Raw genomic sequence first — 14,170 nt, 5'->3', positions numbered from 1 at the left:
TTTTTTTTTTTTTGGCTTTAAAAAGAGGTAGAAATGAGTTAGCCCCTAAGCATATATAAAAGATTGGATGTTTCAATGAAAATATAGATAAAAGTTTAACCACAATTGTATTTTAAGTCAATAGTCCTTAAATCCTTTAGCCTGAAAGATTACCAAGTGGATAGGATTTTAATTAATGATTTTAATTTTTGAATTATAATTTTAGCATTACAAATTTCCATATCATTTAAAAAATCAAGGACAAGGATAGCAAAATAAAGAAAAATTGTGATACTGGGTTCATATCAAATGTGCTCATATTCAGACTAAAAAATATAAAATGCAAATTTCGTGGCAATTAAGATTAGCATATTCAGTAAACAACATATCCTGAAATTATATCCTTCATGTTTTAATATTTGGGCATGTAATACATTTTGAGTATATAATCATGACACTGCCAAATTTTTATGCATAAAAAGGAAGTTTTCATCTATTATTTAAAACTACATATACCCAATAATCATTTCTGTACCTTCCTGTAGTAAAAGCAATGTCTGTGCCTTTGACTTGGTGATCAGCATTTTATGATTTACCGTGTGTGTGTGTGTGTGTGTGTGTGTGCTGAGCCCCACAGCAAATTATCAATGCCACACTTCCAGGAGAAACAGCTGGAATAAATTACGAGGAACAGGCCGACATGGCAAACAACAAATAAAAAAAGCTAAACTAGGGTTTTAAGGGCCTATCTTCAGTGGAGGAGTGGGTGTTCCCTCAGTCTCTAGGGGAGGCCCGTTCTAATCTTCAAGCTGGAATTGTTCAGCTTGTTTTCTCTTGGTATTTGGATGGGAATGTAGAGTGAGCCAGGCTTTAAATTAAATAGCAAAATACTTGCAGGATGGGGGTCTAGTGCTGTGCATAGGGAGTTGTTTTTATTCTCTGCTTTGGCGCTTTTTGGATGAGTTAGGCTGGAGTCTGTCCCTTAGTTCTCCGTTCTGTAAACAGAACGCAATCACCCATTTGCAGAGCTTTGTTAATGCTATAAGCACTTTCAAGCACTTATTGAAATAATTACGTGAAACATTGAAGTATAATCCTTTACCTTAAGATCTGTGTTGACTTTTGGACTTTCTGGCTCATTCCCAGGACCCATCTATTTTGAAAAACAACAATGTTTTGAAGGCTAGGACTGTGGAAAGAATTGGCTCCAAAAATCAAGTTTCCGTCTTTCTTGCTGCAAAACAATTGGGAATTTGGGGGGAAACTGGGTCCAGGAGTGCAAGCTGCCTTTAGGAAGGGCGGTTTGGAATGAGCAGAAATGCCACTCAAACTGCCCATCTAATAACCCAGAAATTAATCCTGGATCAACAGATTAAAAATTAAGTGTTTTATTTTTCTTTGTGACCTAAATTAGGAATAAGTAGACTCAAAGTCATGTGTAGCAATTTATATCCGCCTCTCCTTGCCCCCCTACCTAAAGTTCAGTGCTGTGAGCTGAGCCCTTGGATGTAATAACTGAATCCACTGCTTTTGAGAAACTTTAGGAATTAGTGTATCTAATCCTAGGTTGTAACATAGTTCATTCTCTCTCTTTCTCCCCCCTCCCTCTCTCCCTCTCTCTCTCTCTCTCTCTCTCTCTCTATATATATATATGTATATAAAACCCAACTATGTATATATAGTTAGGTTACATCAGGCAAAATGAAGCAATCATTAGTAGGTATTTTCATAATTGTTGCAAGATTGAGTTTCATATATAAACTACTTAGTACTCTGAGTGGCTTCTAGGAAGAATTAAGAATTAAAATCTGTAGTTATTACTGTTGTCATACTGTTAATAATATATCATCCTAAATATTAGTTGAGTGAGGTAATATTGGCCATACTTATACATTTAGAAACATTTTACTTCTAATTTTTTTTGTTTTGTTTTTCTTGCTTGTTCTTGTCTCTATAGTTTTCCTTTACCATTTTCTTTAAAAGTTGTGCCTACTTTGCTTGAGTTTTTTTATTCTTTTACTGATTGCTTAGTGAATTATGCCAAGCATTGATAGCTAAAACAAAAGCTTATGTAAGTTTAAAGGTTTATGTGTGTTGCATATTGACTCCCTGTTTTCATAAAATGATAGTAAGCAGGTTGATGCTGAGCCCTCCCTAACCTGGTAAAGCCATTGATGGTTGTAAGAGGGGAAATGTCAGGGGTTCTCAGTCCAGCGGTGTCTGAAAATCACCTGGCTGGGCTCCACCCCAGGAAATTCTGATTTAGTGGATCCCCTGGGGTCCTGTCATCTTGGATGAGTTTTACAAGCTCTTCAGGTGAGATTTATCCCACGTACAGGTGATACTACATTCAGTGATGGATAAACCCACAGATGAGGAGAACATGTGAGCTTCCTGTAACGGACGGAGGCTCCTCGCGGCAGCTGAGGTCCCGCCTTCCTGACTGCCCTATATTGGTCCATTTTTGCCTCTACATCTGGTTCGGACTGCCAGGTTTCCCTCTTCCGTGCTGGCTGTAGGAGGGTGCCCTTCAAGGAGAAACTGGAGCTCAGCTTCCTCCATGAAACCTTGCTCTGTCTGCCCTACCCAGCCTCTGTGAACTTGCCCTTGTCTGCATTCCTGTGTTCACCTGCTGTAGGTAGTTGTTTACATACCGCACGGCCATCTTGTCTTCACAACTTCCTTTAAACGGTTTCAGGTTTGGGAACAGCCTGTTGACATCAGGAATATGGTTCCCCTCTTCAGTAAGTACTCAATAAATGTGTGATGGTGGTGCTGAAGTAAAGATTTGAGAGAGGTGGGAAGCTGTGGGCTGGATTTATTTGGAAGACGACAGAGAAGGTAGAGCTTGAACAAGTACTCAGGATTAGGTAGAATTTGGACTGTTGGCAGAAAGAGCCTTCTACAAAGTATTATTTTTGGTTTGGCTTGAATAACTCTATGTCTGTGTGTATAAAAATATATAGGCCTACATATGTACCTGTGGAACCATCTGAGTTTCTAGACCTTTCTAGGCTATATATATATATAGTGTGTATAAAGTAGTTCATTCCCCTTCCCCATGTGTGTTTTGAACAAGCTGTCAAGAATATTGTATTAAAATGTAGAGGGCCAATGATCTTATTCACTTAAAAAGTCTGTCTGGTATTGCACATGAAATTAAAAACTTTTTAAATTAATTCCATCTCAGAGATGCATCTGGAACCCTTATCAGCACTTCTGGTTCTGATGGTCCCCTTGGATGCATGATTGGAACACGGCGCTACAAGAACAGGAATAGTAAAATCAGTCAGGAACCAAGTTGATTTCAGATCGTACAAAGGTCACAAAACTATCTTCTTGTGCCTATTGGGTTTGGGGTACTGGATTTTTCTGTCCAGGAAGACGTTTATTTATTCAGAATTGAAAGCTTAATTTCAAAATGAGTGCTTTTTAAGTAGACCCAGCTTCTCCCCCTTCCCCAACTGTGAGGACCACTCAGCTTTCTTTACAATGTGTATGACCTTGCAACTAGCCTTCCTCTTAAATCTCCCATGCTTATGTATTCAGCATTAGCTGACTCCCACCATAAATTCAGTGTGGCCAATTACTTTTCATAATGAAGTTCATGTACATGGAAGTAGAGCAGAGGTTTTATTAATGAGCCTGATCTATTATTAAGACCGATTTGATCATCCTTTCTGAATAGTGAGATAAGTCAATATAATGTCCCTTGTCAACAGACTTGATGAAGAAAATGAAATTTGGAAAATTTATACATCTTAGTTTTTTGGAGGGGGGATGGATGTAAGCAGGGTAATTTATTTTGAGTCCAATTCAAGTTTTTTTTATAACTTCTATTAAAAAAATCAGGATCTTCTGAAGGTATATCAGTTATACATAATGAAAATTTTATTCATGTGCAACATGGAGCCAGATGGTGGTGTCTTTAATATCCATATGTAGTCAATTTCTAGAACACCTAAACACTCATATTTTCTACTTGCCCCATGGACCTACTCATGGATGTCATGCCATGTATCTGGATTTTTAGTGTGCAAAACATGGTCTGGTCAGGGTGTTGACTACCCAGCTCACATTAAGAAAAAAACAAAAACAAACTCAGATGCTATAATTATTAATGGTGGTATCCTACCACTGACGTGGTGTCCTACTTCACAGTTTGAGGGTGAGGTGGGGCCCTTCTAAATGTTCCTCTACCTGTGTAGCTACTTGCTCTGCCTATTTTTGAATCACCAATGATTTGAATATGTATGTCAAAGCCCTCATTGGTACCTTATTAACTTATGTTTGTTGTAAATTATTTCTCTATATATTTTTGTGTGTTTCTGACTCTTTAAAATTATTTGAAAGGTTATAGCCTATTTTGGGAAATCTGAAAGAAGCTGAAGGAATTGAAACTCACTCAGGGATGGATCAGTAAAGCAACATATAACCAATGACATTGCCCAGTGTACGGCTGTAGAGAGAGAAGTAGAAGATACTTAGGATGAAGCCCAAAAGGGTTTCTTGTGTTTGTGGATGAAGGGCATACACAGGGGCCTGGAAGGAGATACAGCTCTGACAGCTGCCGAGGGGGAGGAAGAGGGCAGGCTAACACTAGTCTTCACCAGAGAAGAAGGCACTAGAAGAGAGTGTGGTGCTCTGCGGCATACCACATATGAATCTTCCCATTTACAAGGGCCAGAAAATCAATTCAAACTGATGGAATTACCAAAAGCAGAGAATTTATTGGCGTATATACTGGCTTCATTAAGAAAAATTATTGGCTCTAATAATTGAAAATCCACAGAAGGTACCTCAGAGTCCAAGTTCACAAGTAATTACATCAGAAATCTTTCTCCACTTCCGAGTTCTGCTTTCCTGTAATGGCTTCCTCCTCAGGTGGGTTCTTCTCAGAAGCTTTTGAGCTAAGCCTTCCTGTTGAGCAACCCTGATGGAAAGAGAGTAACTTTTTTTTTTATTAAAAATTTTTTTAAATGTTTTTTAATTTATTTTGAGAGACAGAAAGACAGTGAGAGCAGGGGAGTGTCACAGAGGGGGAGACAAAGAATCTGAAGCAGGCTCCAGGCTTTGAGCTAGCTGTCAGCACAGAGCCCGACACAGGGCTCGAATCCACGGACTGTGAGATCATGACCTGAGCTGAAATTGGAGGGTTAACCAACTGAGCCACCCAGGCGCCCTGAAAGTAACTTTTCTAAGGGTTCCACCCCAGTCTCTGGGCTGATTCTTGGTAACTGAACTTAATTCAGTATTTCTTATGAACTAAACACAGTAGTCAGGGGATATAATGACCTGACTTACAGGCTGAAGTTGTCTACCCATTTTTGAGCTGAGGAGGGGATCAACTCCACCAACCAAGACCACAGCTGCTGAAGGTGTGGGGGAAGGAATTTCCCTCCCCCCAAAAGCTGGAGGCTGGTAGCAGAATGGACTGTGAATAGGGTAGGCAAAAAAAAGAAACTAAAAAGCAAATGAAAAATTAAGAGGTTCCCTGCATATGGTTACAAATAATATCAGGATGAAAAACTGCCCATTCTTAAGGGAGCCAGGGCTTTAGGAAAAACATACATACAACAGGCATTGATGTCACTATAGGAGGATCTAACAAACATTAACCAGGAAATTATAATGCTAATACTCAGTTTTGGTTATTAAGAGAATGAATAGCTAAATCAAAGAACATATTTTCCTGCAGCTGTCCCAAATAATTAGAAAAATATGTGGGAAGATTAATCCAACTAAAGAATTTTCAAAGTTTTCTAGAGGAAACTTTTAGGTCCAAATTATGATCATTCTTAGCAATAGTGGGTGATTTTTGTGAAAAAGGAAAACATCCTCACAGAACATTTGATTTTCAGCCTCAGCGTTATATATGTGCCAATCAGTAAACTAGCAATGCAGGAACAAGTGACTTTATTTGCTAACAAAATATTGCATTCTTCACCAGAATAACTTAATCTGTCTAGAAGGGGAAAAGGTATTGTTATCAAATCTCTTTAACTTAAACTACAGGCACATACTTGTCATTCTAATACAGATGCTTTGGTTAACATTTCAAACTTAAATATTGTTTGTGAGTTTATTCTAGTTTTATTTAAAAAATCTTTTCTTAACATGTATTCATTTTTGAGAGACAGAGAGACAGAACTTGGGCAGGGGCAGAGAGAGAAGAAGACACAGAATCTGAAGCAGGTTTCAGGCTCTGAGCTGTCAGCACAGATCCTGTTGTTGAATTTATGAACTATGAGATCATGATCTGAGCCAAAGTCAAACACTAACTGACTGAGCCACCCGGGCACCCTGGTAAATTATTCTCTAAGTGGCAAAAAAATGAAATTTTGTGACAAGTTATAGAGGATATATGCACAGCTTTTGGATTTTGGATAGCCTCTGTTTAATGTTAAAAATAATATTGCCTGAAAATATGATACATACATCAAAAAATACAATCAATGCACCTTGATATAATTCATAAATTATTGATTAATAATTCATCAATTATTACTGATGCTGCAGAGGATAGAAACATAACATTTCCTGCTTTCAAGCAATTTGAAATTTAGTATAGCAAAAATTTCTGTATTTTATAATCATGATTTTAACACATTTTAGTATACAAAATATTATAAATGAGAGCATAAGACGTAAGAATGGTACATGATGATAATATGTAACACACAATTATAACATACTGGAGCACAAGTTTGTAAGAGTGATATAAGTCAAATATCCATGAGAAGAAGGGAACATTTTGTTGGAAGAAAGGAAAGAGGGAAGTTTTTGAAGGAACTTGACAGGTGTCCTAAAATATGAGTTTTTTTTCTTACAGATATGATTGGTTGGCAAACGGTTTTCCCATTACAGTAAATAATGTAGAGGCAAGGCATGGATTGTATTTTAAGAACAGGATAAAGATCATGAAGAGGACGGGTGGCAGATGAGTCTAGAAGGGAGATGGGAGCCCACAAGGGAAGATACACAGTGATTTTACAATCTACAGTCCCTGTTTGGCAACAGATTTAGATATGGGGGTTGTGGGAGAAGAAGGTAGGAAATATATCTCTGAGGTGGTGAAGGTGGTGGACTGGGAAGCAGTTGATGGCATTCATAGAGTCCAGAGGTATTGCCAGTTACTGTTAAGTTTCAGATGAATTTATTTATTTTTCTTACTTGAGAGAGGGAGAGAGAGAGAGCGAGAGAGCGAGCAAGAAAGTGTGAGAGAGAGGCAAAGGGGGAGAGAGAGAGAGAGAGAGAGAGAGAGAGAGAGAGACAGACAGACAGTGGGAGAGATGCTCAGCATGGACCCCAATGGGGGATTAATTCCATTACCCTGGGATCATGACCTGAACAGAAATCAAGAGTCAGATGCTCCACAACTGAGCCACCCAGGCACCTCAAAAAGGATGAATTCATTTTGGGTGGCTGGTGGATATTCAAGCAGTTGGAGCTGTAACTTGAGAATAAGGGTTAGGTTAGAGAAAGACTTTTGTATTCTTCTGCCCGGAGGTAATGGTTGAAGGAAGGCTTGAGAAGAATAGGTGACGTTATACAATGAGTGAAAATTTGAGGACAGACACTCGGAAGGAAAAAGAGTGAGTGGTGGTTTCAAGATCAGTTGAGCTGGGTGTGCCTGTACGTTGTCTCTGACCTTGTTACCAGTCCCTTCTACATGTGAATTTTTGTCCAGGATTTACTACTTTCTCTCCCATCCCTTCGTTGGCTTCTGTGTGTGCTAAACAAAGTGTAAAGAGATTCCTTGTTCAACCAGATCTCATATCAGAATCAAGCTCTTAGCACGGCACTTAGATTGCTGGTGACTGGATTTATCTTTTGCCTTGCATATTTCAGGCTTTTTACCCACCTCTGACTCACATACAGACTTCTTACATCATAACTCAATTTATCGAGTAGAGACTGTGCAGCAAACAGATGGCAAATTCAAAGGGGTAAAAAAAAAAAAAAGCTTAATAAAGGGGAAATGTGCAGTGGTGTCAGGAGGCTTAAGGGAAAAGCTGGAGCTCCAGGGACACCAGGAAGTGGTGGTTATGAGAAGCTGGGGAGAGTGGCAGCCATGGAGGGTGACCATGTGATCAGAGTTGCTGCCAAGCAACACAGTCACAGCCAAGCATCACCAGGGAGGAATGCAAGAGGGTAATTTCTCTGAGGTCTCCCTTCTTCCACTGACTTGTCTCCTGCCAGTGCCAACCTCTGGTAGACCAATATGGCAGCCAGAGAGCAAGGTAGCCCTGGTGGTACTATCAGAAGAGGTGAGCTCCCTGGGGAAAAAAAGCACGGTAGAGAAAAGTGGAGAGTACATTTGGAAGGGTAGAAGAGGTCCACATGACACCAGACTTCTTATTCTTTTTTTTTTTTTTTTAACTCCTGACTTCTGATAAGGGCGTTTACTTTACCCTCGCTTGTACACTGGCTTCCTCTTGCTTTTTTGTCATCTCTAATCGGCAAGAATGGGTGCTTTAAAGGCACTAAGGACTTGTCAAAAGCATCTCCCATTTCATCTCCTTTTGTTTTTCCTCCTCCATCTTAAGCTGTGGAGTGTTTAAAGACCTTAAAGGAAAAAAAGGCAGAAGAAGGCAAAAAAGATGTTTAGACTACGGGGCTTCCTTTTATGTCTGTGCACAAAAGGCAGACATTACACACGACTAAGAGTTTGGTTAGTAAATATCAAGAATTTGTCTTGGGGAGTTCTGTATTCTTTTACTTTTATTATAATTTTAGAGAGAGAGGTGGGGGAGAGACAGAGGAGAGAAAATCTTAAGCAGGCTCAAGGCCGGCGTGGAGCCTGATGCAGGGCTCCAACACACCACCCTGTAATCATGACCCTAGCTGAAATCGGGAGTTAGATGCCCAACAGACTGAGCCATCCGGGCACCCCAAGGGGAGTTCTGTATTCTCGGTCAGTTTTTCCTTTTAAAGCTACCAGTAAATACCTCACCATGGTAGATAGTCCTGGCTTGCCTATCCAACATCATTGTCATATTTCTGCCTTGGCAACAGACTCATTTTGTTTCAGTATTTGTGGCCAAGGGCTTCTGGAAAGGCTGGTTTTTCACAGAAATAGAGGTGAACTCTGATCAGTCTAAGAAGCAAACTGAGGTGTAGCAGGATGTTAAATACTATTTTTTTGTGAGTTTTATAATTGTAATTGGGGTTCCCAAACTGAGGACAAAGGGTATTCAGGAATCATATATTCTAAAGACAGGTTATAGATCACCTATGAAGGATTTCAAATGATTGATATTCAAAACAAATCTAGCAACTAAGTCCATTGCCCACATCAAAAGTATCTAAGGAGTTAGGATACATAGAGAGATTTTATTGGAGAATGTGTTAGTCTTCTAGTTGCTACCCTAGCAATATACTACAGACTAGGTGACTTAAACAATAGGAATTTATAGCCTCACAGCCTGAAGGCTAAAAGTCCAAGATAAAGTTGCTGGAAGAGCTGCGTTTTTTGGTCAGGCCACTCTACCTGGCATGTAGATGGCTACCTTCTCATTGTGTCTTCACATGGTCTTTCCTCTCTGTGCATGTGGACAGAGAGCGAGCTCTCTGATGTCTCTTCCACTTCTTATAAGGATACCAGTCTTATTGGATTAGGCTCCTACCTTAATGGCCTCATTTAACCTTAATTACCTTTCCAAAGATGACATCTCCAAATACCACCATAGTGGGGGGAGGGACCTCAAAATATGAATTTGGGGGCACATAATTCCATCCATCACAAAGAGGGTTCCTGGAGCCATACTTCTGCTCACTTCAAGTGGAGTGAATAGAGGACTTGAAGAAATGACTTATAGAATGCTGGGGGTGTTTTCCTGGAGGAGAAATGGAGTTACAGAGGTCACCCATGTAGCCAAGTGATCCCCACAGAGTACAGGACATGGCGCCTGTGAGAACCTGATAAGGTCCCCCTTGATTCGGGAAACCAGAGACCTCAGGCGAGTCTCACTGGAGCTCTCCAATAACGTGAGTAGAAAGGGTTTCAGTGGATCCAAGTCATTTCCCACTGAATCAGTCTTTCTTTTTTTTTTTTAATTAAAAAAAATTTTTTTTTTATTTTTCAGAGAGAGAGACAGCACAAGCAGGAGAGGGTCAGAGAGAGAGGGAGACACAGAATCAGAAGCAGGCTCCAGGCTCTGAGCTAGCTGTCAGCACGGAGCCTGATGCGGGGCTCGAACCCATGAACCGTGAGATCATGACCTGTGCTGAAGCCAGAAGCTGGATGCTTAACTGACTGAGCCACCCAGGTGCCCCATCAGTCTTTCTATCTCCTTATCTTTCTCTCCATCTTTTTTTTTTTTAACCTTACTTTGGCGACACCATTGACTATTGGTAGTGAGAGACCCTGGTACTCATATCCCTAACTATACCTGATTTAGTTCTGAGAAAGGCCTTTCAAAAACAGAATCTAATATAGAAGATATAGAGGAAAATTTTGATAGCCCTGTGTACAAAGAAACTTAAAACTCTGCCAGTAATATTAATGATGAATCTAAAAAAAATGGTAACATAAGAAAACCAAAAGTTTATTATCTTTAATGAATCTCTCTCCAAATGTTCAAGAGATAAGCAAGGTGGATTCATAAAAGAAGAAATATAAAAAGCCAATAAAGACGTGAAAATATGTTTAAACTTGGGAGTGAGCACTCTTCTACACTGTTGGTGGGAGCACAAATTGGTAAAACCAGTTTAGGAATAGGTATCAAATTATGTACCTTTGATCCTGTATCTCCAGTTTTGCTCCCCAACAAATGATTAGGGAGCACACAGAGAAATCTGTGAAACAGTGTTCACAATTGTGTTGTTGATATTGATCAAAAATTGGAAAAAGCCTAACATTTCCACAAAATATTTTTGTGATAAAATACTGTGCAGCTATTCATTTTATTTTAATGAACTGGGGATAGTCTTGTGGTAGAAGAAGGTTGTTAAAAAAAAAATAGAAGGACACACAAACAGGACCCAAAAGCACTGCCCATAAGAGAAAAAAGTAGTAAAGGGGACTTCATCAAAATTGAAACATTAGTCTCATTCTCACTGAACCAAAAATTGTTAGTAAAATAAAAAGCAAGCTGTAGACTGGGAGAAAATAACCACGATACACATTTCTAATGATCTCGACACGTCAACAGTGAAAAGAAAACCAACCCAATAAAAAATGTGCAAAAGACCTGGGCACTACTTAAGATACAGGAGGGGGCACCTGGGTGGCTCAGTCAGTTGAGTGTCCAACTCTTGGTTTCACCTCAGGTCATGATCTCCTGGTTCTTGAGTTCCCCAGTCCCTGCTTGGGGTTCTGTCTCTCCATCTCTCTCTAGTCCTCTCCCACACTCTGTCTCTCCTTCAAAGTAAAACAATAAACTTAAAAAAAAAAGAAAATAGAGAAGATAAAGGAATGCCCAATACACACCTGAAAAGGGGACTTGCATCAGTAGTCATCAGGAAAATGCAAATCATAATCACAGTAAGATACTACCATACACCCACTGGAGTGGCTAAAATTAAAATGATGGATAAGGCCAAATATTGGCAAAGACTAGAACTCTTGAGTACTACTGGTAGAAGTGTGAAATTGTATGACTATTTTGGAAAACTGTTTGGCAGTTGCTTATAGAGTTAAATACATACTTCCCCTATGACCCAGCAATTCCTTTCCTAGGAATTACCCAAGAGAAACAAAATCACATGTCTACAAAAAGCAGCTTTATTCATAATGCCAAAACTGTCAGCAAAGCAAATGTTCACCAACAGAAAAATGGATAAACAAATTGTGATATCTATCCATTGACTAGAATATTATTCAGCAGTTAAAGAAAATGAACTACTGATAAAAGCAACCAACTGGATGAATTTCAAAAACAAATTAAGTTGTGTAAAAGGAGTCAGACACATAGATGATATAAGGATGATTCCAAAGAGTATATGAATTTCAAGGACAGGGAAAACAAATCTATGGTGACAGGAATCAGAAGAATAGTTGCCTATGTGTGGGAAGGGCAATATCCTGGAATAGGGCATGGAGAGACTTTCAGCAATGATAGAAACATTCTCTTGATTGACGTGGAAATTATACGGGCTTATAAACTTATCAGAATTCATCAGGGTGTATCCTAAAAATAAATATAATTTGTTGATTGTAAATTACATTCAATTTTTAAAAAGGACTCAAGAAAGTCCAGTCTGGATAGGTAGTCCCAAGGGCAAGAGGTACTCCAAAATCCTTAGCTAAGATCCCACAGGAAGGGACCACTTACTAGTTGGCCCTGTGGGTGTTTCTCTGCAGAGGAGATAGAAACATAGACTGATGACTCTTGTGCCCCAGTGATCATCCAGTCCACCCTGTTCTCGCTGTGCTGACCGTATGCTTGCTGAGCATGCTCTCAGTGTTAGCAGTTGTTTCCCATACAGATTTTCTTGTTGGAGAGGGAACGTGGTGATCAATAGATAGGCTGGGATGCCAGGTTTGTAGCTACAGACTAATGTGTTTTCTGCTTACTATCGGTTAGTACGCATGTATGAATGGCTCCTCTTTAAGAAAATTACCTTCAATTGATCTTTTATCCTGATTCTGCAGTATCCCTAGAACATTATCAATAATCACACCTCGGATACACCTCATTGACTACAATACTGCCAGTGTGCAAATCTGCAGTATCCCTGGGATAGAGGCCACCCACCAAGGCCCTGGCAGAATGTCCACAGCCCTCTTCTAAAAAAGTCCTTTAACTGTTCAACAGCTTTGTGAAGAAGCAGTTTGATTACAGTGTACACACAACTTTTTAGATTTTTAATCTCTTTGAGAGGTGTTGGCTTGTTATATGTAGAATGAGGTTCATCCCAGATGTGATGCTGATTTTATTATTTTGTTTTATTTTGAGAGAGAGAGAGAGAGAGAGAGAGAGAGAGAGAGAGAGAACATGAGCAGGGGAGAAGGGCATAGGGAGAGTGAGAGAGAATCTTAAGCAGGCTCTGCATTGTCAGGGCAGAGCCTAACATGGGGTTTGATCCTATGAACGCTGGAATTATGACCTGAGCTGAAATCAAGAGTGGGAACCTCAACCAGCTGAGCCACCCAGGCGTCCCATGATGCTGATTTTAAATTCAAGTAGGGGGGCGCCTGGGTGGCTCAGTCGGTTGAGCAGCCGGCTTTGGCTCAGGTCAGATCTCATGTTTGTGGGTTCAAGCCCCGCGTCAGGCTCTGTGCAGACAGCTAGCTCGGAGCCTGGAGCCTGCTTCTGATTCTGTGTCTCCCTCTCTCTCTGCCCCTCCCCCTCTCATGCTCTGTCTCTCTCTGTATCAAAAATAAATAAAACATTAAAAAAAATTTAAATTCAAGTAGGATCCAGAGCAGGATGGGGTTGTAGGGTAGAGAAGTTTATGATAAATTTGAGATTTATCATAGTCTTGACATTAAGTCCATTTTCCGTCATAGTGAGTTAAAGGCCTAATGTTGCTGTGGCTCATTGACATCTTTCTGTAATTGGTGCCCACTGCACTCGTGGAAATAAAGGAGATGCTATTAAAATGCTGGTGGTTAATGAAAAGATGGGGGGAACTGTTTCGAGGGAAGCAACAACATAAAAACTATTTGAGAGAGGCAGAGGGTCACTCTTTTCCATTTATTTTTCAAACTGTAATTGAAAAAATTGCCTTAAGAAGAATCACAAGAAAAGTTAGTCTATTATTGCTTTCAGATAGCCTGGTAATTTACCATCAAATGAACAGAAAATAAGAACAGTATGAACATCAATAAAAGCTAGGTTTGGGAAAAATTGCTTTGTGCAGAAAGAAAATTCTGTAATTTATCCCAAACTCAACTCACCAGATTCATAGCATGATGTAATCCTTGTCTGTTACACAGCATTCTGTGCAAATGAACTAAGATCACTTTCTTTGTCCTTTAAGGGGAACCGTGAAACTCAGACACTATTTTATTCTTAAAGCTAATAGATTATTTATAAAATGAGTATAAGATATTTGCATATATACAATATGCAATTCTATGTATAGGGGAAAAAGAGCTTTCAATATTGCTTTAAGATGCTTTGTGGTCAATCTTTTCAATACGTTAGAAGTTGCTCAGAGTTGAAAAGATACTTTATGATTTTATAATATGTATTCATATATATATACATTTAGATTATAAAAAACTTCTGTGCACCTTTCA

The 14,170-nt window shown here is 39.4% G+C and overlaps 2 long non-coding RNA genes across 5 annotated transcripts in view; one reads left to right on the top strand and one right to left on the bottom strand.

Moving 5' to 3' along the window:
- Positions 1-14,170, top strand: part of LOC115294396 — a 117,454-nt gene that overhangs the window by 7,452 nt on the left and 95,832 nt on the right. For 3 of the 4 annotated variants that reach the window (XR_003909869.1, XR_003909868.1, XR_003909866.1), the window contains exon 1: positions 2,639-2,723. The exons of the other annotated variant lie outside the window; for it this stretch is intronic. This is a non-coding gene — a long non-coding RNA (uncharacterized LOC115294396). Of the gene's footprint in view, positions 1-2,638; positions 2,724-14,170 lie in introns of those variants that run through there. 4 annotated transcript variants of the gene reach the window in all.
- Positions 4,870-13,882, bottom strand: LOC115294397. The gene is made up of 3 exons (XR_003909870.1): positions 13,826-13,882; positions 8,394-8,547; positions 4,870-4,912 (listed from the first exon to the last, which is right to left on the bottom strand). It is a non-coding gene; the product is annotated as an uncharacterized LOC115294397 (long non-coding RNA).

The sequence above is a fragment of the Suricata suricatta genome, chromosome 6 (assembly GCF_006229205.1).
Source record: "Suricata suricatta isolate VVHF042 chromosome 6, meerkat_22Aug2017_6uvM2_HiC, whole genome shotgun sequence".
Taxonomy (NCBI): domain Eukaryota; kingdom Metazoa; phylum Chordata; class Mammalia; order Carnivora; family Herpestidae; genus Suricata; species Suricata suricatta.
Note: the sequence above shows the minus strand (reverse complement) of the source record. Positions and strands in the feature narration are given on the sequence as shown.